Consider the following 8,055-nt stretch of genomic DNA (forward strand, 5'->3'; position numbering starts at 1 on the left):
TGAAAATGTTTTCGTATGACAGATGAAATGCCGGCTACTGAAACTTCAGTGAGACTAGCTGGATACATGTGACAGGTGGTGGTTTTTTTTTTTTTTTTAAACTTTCTGGTTGGTATCTAATTTATATCGAATTTCTTCAACTTCATACTCTATTTTTCTTTCTCTCTTTTCTCTGATGTTGAATTTTTTTCACTCTCTTTGCTTTTAGTATTTGGCATAGTTTAAGAATGCATAAGAAGTGAGTGTGGTCTTTATATGGAAAAGATTGCATTAAGAATGCAAACCCCTCTTCCTTATGAAGCCCCCTCTAGCACGGAAAGTACTATGCATGCAGAAACATTCTGCAATTTTTTTTAATTTTGCTATTGCACACATTCACAGGCTGACAACCTAATTAAAGTATTCTTGGGGGGTCTGGGGGAGTGTCAGTTAGAATTTCCCAAGCTCTGTGTGTAGTTGCTTTACAGAAAGTACTTGATCTGTATTTGTAGAATACTGGTTAAACAAAGACAAGAGAATTTCTGTTCTAAAATATTCCTAGGGAGCTTCTGAGTATATTGTTTCCCTCATGAAAGTCTCCAGGTTGTCATACATTAGAATCTCTTAATTAATTTTAGTTATCTTTTGAAAGACTTATTCTGTTAGGACAGACAAAGGATGACCTTAAATGTGAAAGGGGATATTACTCACATAAGACTTTTCTCAAGCATTTCAGAGTTTCAAATATCTTCATGTGATTTTTTTTTTTTGTCCACAGGTCAGAATTTTTTCATTTACAGCTTTTTCAAGTATGAGATTCTGTACAACATCTTTGACACATGAAAACAGAAAGTACAAGTTGGTCAGGCACCTGTGGAGCAGAGAGGCTCCCCTTTTGGTGTGAGACTTCTGGGTAGCTGCTCACGTGTCTTTTGAACAGAGAACACATTTCTCAAAAGTTTGATGCACACACAATGAGGTGACAGTTTTAGGTTCTTCTACAGCATGTTTTCAGGTAAGTCAGCCTATATTGAGAGTCAGGACTAAGAGGCCTCACTACACATACACAGCTTCCAGTACCCTCCTAAGATACCAAGCCACTTTTCAGCTTTGAAGAGACCAACTTTACATTTCAGCGAGGCACATACTTTTAAAAATTTCTCAACCCAAATCTCAAAAAGTTAAAATGTAGGGGAACCTCAAATATAGTCAAATCTTATGACTGCAAAAATTACAGTAATATATTGAAAAGTTTCAGGTCATTGTCAACTCACTGGATTTGTGGCATAAACAGTCAAAGGTTATCCATCCTAGAAGAAAATATCCACAACTCTTCCCAACCCTCTCTCTCAATTATTAATTATTTAAGGTGGGCTATGCTCCTAAGCTACCTATTGTACAAATAATGGACTAACCCAATAAGAATTTGTCAGACCTGATATCATACACATACATGAACACTAAAAGAACTCAGCAGTGTGTGTGTGTGTGTGTGTGTGTGTGTGTGTGTGTGTGTGTGTGTGTGTGTGTATAACAGCAATCAAAGGAAAAGAGACCGTGAATTTGAGGAGGAATAAGAACATGTCATGGGAGGAGTTTGGAAGAGAAAGGGAAGGTGGGAAATGATATAACTGTATTTTAATTAAAACAATTGTTATTTTCTATATCATTAAAGTCTTATATTTCGATAGTCAAAATATAGCCTTCAGATAAGTTAAGAAGGTATTTGATTTCATCCTTACAAATGGGAAATGTTGCTTTTACTTTCTAAAATATCTCTATTAAGATTAACTCTTAATTTTTTTCTCTCTAAGATATCTGAAAACTTACCTTTCCATAAGATACTGGAAAGGAAATACATTTAAATGAAAAATTGCTCAAACTATTTCTTTTTAATATTTCTAGGTTTCATTTTTTAAGGTATTTGAGAATTTCCTAAATAATCTCAGGTTTAATAGTCAATATTGGTCAGATGCATGGTATATAATGAGGTTTTAATCTTCAGAAAACGGAAGCCAATGTAGGGCTTATAAAAAGAAGACAGCACTTAAGAGAAGGGGTTGTATACGAGGTGAGATGGATGGAAAACGTAAGTAAATGTCCGACAGCACACTGCTTAGTAAACTAAGAAAAGGTCTTTGTGTACCATTCTGACTGTTGGGAGCACACTCCATTCACTCCACTTCTATAAACTATACAAAAAAAAATACTATCACTGTGATGTGAGGAACCAGTGCTGCATTGTCAACACACACACACACACACAGACACACACGTACTGGAAAAAAAGAATGAAACTAAATAACATAAAAGAAAAGCCACATTTGAGAACTGACAAAATATAATACCTCCTAAAGTCATTTCAGCTGTCTGCCACTGGTGTCAAACCACAATTTTCAAAAATAAATATTTCCAATCATAATAGCACATGCAATTACTTCCACTACTTGTGAGGCAGAGGTAGGTTGATATCTATGAGTTGCAGTCCATGTTAGTCTACCTAGTGGCCTCCATAGCAGGATCCATCTCAAAAAAAAAAAAAAAAGCTTAATAAAATTTCATTTTTTTTTCTTGCTTGAGACAGTGTCTTATTATGAAGCCCAGTTAACTCTGATTCACTAAGTACATTATAATACTCTTAGAATCTTAAATAAATTCTAGTATAAATTTAAAAAAAAACAACAACAAAGAATTCAGAGAGATGGCATTTGGTTAGGCCCTGAGTAGGAATGCCATGGTCTTAGCATAGAAGGGCTTTTCAGCAGGAGAAACAGCTTCAATAAATGACAACACGAAGCCAGAAGACACACCATAGGGGTCAGGAAATTTAAGAAGCTTTGTTAGAGTAAAGTAGGGTATACAAGGCCGAGCTTTGGAGCACCAGTCCTAAAAAAATTAGTTTCAGGTCAGGATGTGAAAGCAGTGCATTATTGAGGGAATTGTATTTTATTTTGCAGGTGAGGATATGCCTGAAAGAGTAAAGGAGGAGTCATGTTTCATGCTCAGAAGCATGTCTGATGGAGAGATTCTTCAGTTGAAGCAATCAAAAGGGAGCGGAATTGAAATTTATAAGAGAAAAAGCAGAACAAGGAAGGTTCTTTGGATTATTATAAATCTTGGATTCACTTATTTATAACCAGGATGGTTCTACTAATTAATAGCACTTTTTGACTTGAGAACTTTTCCTGCTATGTCACAATATTTAATACATACATTCTACATTTTTTTTAGTTCTAATATGATATATCCAGATTTAACATCTTAGACAACTTGTATAAGTCTAAGCAATATCCTGGGGTCGACAATGTCAGAAAACATCAAGTATATCTCAGAATTTTCCAAGGCAATTGGTTCCTGTCATAAGAAATGAAAATATCATATAACAAAGGTGAAATAATTGGAAAAGATGTCTGAGAATGAGCACCTTTGAATGAGATGACACCACATTGGCAGGTATATTGCTTGTGAGAATTATATGATATTCTATTCAATTATCATATGATGATAAGACATATACAATGGGAAGAAGAAAGTTCTTAATGTTGAAACAGAAAAGTCTGAACTTAGGTAACATTTTTCCTCTGATTGTATGGCATGGTGGTTGGAAAGATGGTTTAACAATTAAAACTGTTGGCCATTCTTTCAGAGGACCTTGGTTTAGTCTACATTTTTCTGTTTTTTTGAGGACCTTATCCATTTGGATTAGTACCTTGTCCTTGTGAACCCATTTTTTTTCCAGAGCTGAGGACCGAACCCAGGGCCTTGTGCTTGCTAGGCAAGCACTCTACCACTGAGCTAAATCACCAACCCCAAACTCATTTAATCTTACCTACCCATTTAAATGAACAGTATCCAAATGTTGTCACATTGTAGGCTAGAGCTTTAACAAATGAGCTTGGATGGGGAATTATTGAGTTCAAATCAAATTAATTAGAGATTTTGTTTTGTATTTTGTTTCATTAAAGCTTATCTAAGTAACTGGATGGATACATTAATTAACCCAGATATAGGTTTTAGTGAGTAACAAGATTTTTATGTGTAAAAGCTCCTAGAAATTTTTTTTCTAAATTACGAGTTTCTTTAGAAATTGATATCTAATGTATTCTCAGTATTAGGGTAAACTAAGTAGGGAGGATGGTTAGAGCAAGGGATGATTCATGCCTACCTTGTAAGCCATGGCTTCAATGCTATATACAAAACACTGATCCTATCCAGGTAGAAGGTAGGCGTCACAGAACAGAGCTACCTGCCTCCACTAGGACAATAAGGGTGGGCAACACTGATGGTAATGAGGCAACCTTAAGATTTAATGTTTCCAAATTAAAGAAACTAAGCCACGGATACTAACAGACACAGTGTGTGACTCGTGAACGGGTCTAATGCCTGCTTTCTTTTCTTTAACACATGACAAAACTACATGGCCTTCCAGGGACAGAGAAATAAGCATCACAAGGGACCCAGACCACAGAGATTTATGAGGTAGTATAGTCACTGCTTGGGGGAGGGCAAGGCAGTGCTTTAGCTTAAGATGTTTAAAACCTGGCTGCAAGAGAAGCGAGGAAGTGCACCTCAGGGAACAATTCGCTGCCAGGTTCTAGGGGATGGAAAAATGACTTAACGGCACTTTCACTGTCTCAACTTTGGTGATTTTTTTCCTAGTAAGCAGGTATCTTCTGTAATTCCCTTTGTAAATAGACCCATAAGATAGCAATATGCCTTCCTGTGACTTGACTTGTATAAATCATTATTGCTGCTTTTGACACACAGACTTAGAAATTCATCTTGAGGAATGAAATAAGCCAAGTGGACTAAGCTAAACATCATTTCTTTGCCTTAAGTCCTGGGTAAATCAGGTCCAGCTCAGGGGCACGGAGATGATTTAGGGCTCCAGGAACTGTGAAGTTCACACAGTTCAAAAACTGGCAGGAGCTTCTAGGGTATCTGTGAGAACTCCTGACATTAGGTGTCAGGGACACACTTGTGGATTGAAATGGTGAGGTAAATGAGAGGAGCTGGACACTGTTAGGTGCCTGGGAATCCAACCACAATCTTTCTTTCCAACACGGCATCTTCAGTGAGTCTTCCCACTTTCGGCAAGAATATCCAGTGCCCTACTCATACATCGGCCTTACTAGAATCTGGGTGCAGGTTCTAGGTACTTCTCAGTTGGGAGTATTCTAAAATTCAACACAAATTCTCTGTCAGTCAGAGAAAACAAAACAAGACAAAACACAGGACACCAAAGTACTAAGATCTTCCTAGACAAGGAGACTAAGACCACTCATTATTTTGAATTCCAATAAAGTGGATGCAGATGTTTTCCTATTTGTGCTGCCTTGCTTTTTGTACAGTGTTTTTTTTTTTTTCAGGTATTTCTCTACTGATTACAATATGGTAGAGACAGAGAGAAGGTATGATGAATTTTACTATCAAACATCCAGGAAAAAATACCTTTCCATTTAATCTAAACATTCTAGACCTGGAAGGTTCGATTTTGGGGGGGTGGGGGGAGGAAGCTCATTTCATGTAGCTAGCATAAAACTGAGACTAAACTAGGTAAGAAACATATATATGTGCACTCAAGCATGTTTACTTGAATAAACATATGATAGAATTACCAAAGCTCTAATGCATTTGTAAAAATATCAGCCAAGAAAATTTTGTATCATATCAAAGAATGGATATAGCATGGGCTACTGAATTTACTCTGGGATGAGTTTATGATTAGGAAAACAAGAAATGCAACTGATCCTGTCATCAGGTTAAAGGTCATAAAGAAAAATATACTACTCAGCAGGCGGTGTCAACAGAGCATTTTACATCGTCAGTGTAGTATTTCTTGTTTCACAAAATCCACTTTAAGGGTAGAGTGCCCATTTTGTGACACTGCTTGGGTGGGAAGAAATCAGTAAGTATGGCTTTGTCTAAGTTGGTTGGGACACCAGGACATATCCTAGAAGATGGTTGAAGACTCTGTTTCTTCCTCTCTCTAGCTATATGTGGTGGTTTAAAAGAAAATAGGCCCCAAACAGAGTGGCACTATTAGGAGGTATTGGCCGTGTTGAAGTAGGTGTGGCCTTGTTGGAAGAAGCGTGTCAATGTAGAGGTGGGCTTTGAGGTCTCTTTTGCTCAAGCTTCCCTCAGTGTGACAGGAAGTCCACTTCCTGTTGCCTTCTGATCAATATGTAGTCAGCACCATGTCTGCCCACACACCACCATGACAATAATGGCCTGGACTTCTGAAACTGTAAGTGAGCTATCCCAATTGAATGTTTTCCTCTATAAGAGTTGCCATGGTCATGGTGTCTCTTCACAACAATAGAAATCCCAATTAACTCAATCAAGAATTGCAAGTACTTACTTCTACCATCGTCCCACAAAATGTTTTTCTGCCTAACTGTAAATTCAAAGCAGCATGACCAATTGAACGTGGACTACAAACTCCAAAACTGTGAAATCAAGCAAATCTTTTGTCTTTATAGGTTGACTGTATTAGGTACTTCTTATAGTGATGAAAAACTGACTAATACAGTGTTATAAATAACAGTATAATTTACAGATTATAGGACTGTCTACTTCAAAAACAGTAAATTGAAAAAAAAATTACCTGGAATTGCCAGTGTACTAACTACAGTAACGTTTATGAATACAAAATACACAGGGAACTCTAGAGCTATTCTAAAGCAAGACAACAAGAAATAAGTAAACATTAATTAAAGAAAACTACAACACTGTATATACATTTATGTGGTTTATAATAATGTGTATGTGTATATGTGTGTGTGATAGGAATTAGTGTGTTTGCGTGTGTGTGTGTGTGTGTGTGTGTGTGTGTGTGTGTGTGTGTGTGTGAATAAACAGATATCAGCTCCTATGACCATGAAAGTATGTATTCTCCTGAATTAGGCATTGGCATTAAGAGAATTCCAACAAGTATTCCAAGAATTTAAATTTAAATATACTACACAACATGTCTTCAAAAGTCGCTTATGACTCCAGCCAGGGAAGCAGGCAAGCTAACAGCAGATATTTACCTCTTCTTTTTTTTTTTTTTTTTGAACTTGAACTTGGTATTTATTCTTTTTATTTTATTTTATTTTATTTTATTTTATTTTATTTTACAATACTATTCAGTTCTACATAACAGCCACAGATTCCCTTGTTCTCCCCCTTCCTGCTCCCCTCCCCTTCCCCCCAGCCCACTCCCCATTCACACCACCTCCAGACCAAGGCCTCCCCCAGGACTGAGATTGACCTGATAGACTCAGTCCAGGCAGGTCCAGTCCCCTCCTCCCAGATTGAGCCAAGTGTCCCTGTATTCACCTCTTCTTAAGCTCCCCCCAAACCACTTCCCCTGTCTTATCCCCAGCCTTATAGTAGACCACCTGCTCCAGCCTCCCTTCAGATGACCCTACCTCCACCCCCTGCCTTCATTTGCAGTGGATCACACAGAGCTTCCCCTCCTAAGTTACTCCCCTTATGCAATGCTTTATCCCAGGCCTAGACTTCAGCAGATTATCACTGGGAACCTCCAGGCCACTCCAGCCAGGGAAGCAGGTAGGCTAACTTCAGATCTTCACGTCTCCCTTCATTCTTCATTTTTTTTTCTCCAAATACCAAATAGACTGGACAAGAAAAAAGAAAAAAGTCTCCTCAGCAAATAATAATTAAAACACTAAACCTGAATGAAAAAAAGAATATTATGAGCTGCAAGGGAAAAGGATCAAGTAACATGTAAAAGCAGACCTATTAGAATTACACCCAACTTCTCAATGGAGAATGTAAATCCCAGAAGGGCCTCGAGAGTTGTTTTACACAGTCGGAAACCACAGATATCAGTGCAAACTACTATACCCAGCAAAACTTTCAATCACAATTGATAGAAAAATAATACATTCCATGATAAAACCAAATTTAAGCAATATCTATCTACAAATTTAGCCATACAGAAGGTGCTAGAAGGAAAATTCCAACCTAAAGATGTTAACCATTGCCAAGAAAACATAGGAAGAAATAATTCCATAGCAGACATAAATATACACACACACACACACACACACACACACACACACACAC

The 8,055-nt window shown here is 37.4% G+C and overlaps 1 long non-coding RNA gene across 3 annotated transcripts in view; it reads left to right on the forward strand.

Annotated features, from left to right (window-relative positions):
• The window catches only part of LOC143269534 (uncharacterized), a 40,283-nt gene extending 34,098 nt beyond the window's left edge, over positions 1-6,185 (forward strand). Inside the window, exons 5-7 of one of the 3 annotated variants that reach the window (XR_013045996.1) lie at positions 2,937-3,432; positions 5,349-5,390; positions 5,973-6,185. This is a non-coding gene — a long non-coding RNA (uncharacterized LOC143269534). Of the gene's footprint in view, positions 1-2,936; positions 4,798-5,348; positions 5,391-5,972 lie in introns of those variants that run through there. The other 2 variants (XR_013045997.1, XR_013045998.1) reach the window with 2 other exon arrangements.
• The last annotated feature ends 1,870 nt before the right edge of the window (positions 6,186-8,055 follow it).

This window comes from Peromyscus maniculatus, chromosome 19 (assembly GCF_049852395.1).
Source record: "Peromyscus maniculatus bairdii isolate BWxNUB_F1_BW_parent chromosome 19, HU_Pman_BW_mat_3.1, whole genome shotgun sequence".
NCBI lineage: Eukaryota > Metazoa > Chordata > Mammalia > Rodentia > Cricetidae > Peromyscus > Peromyscus maniculatus.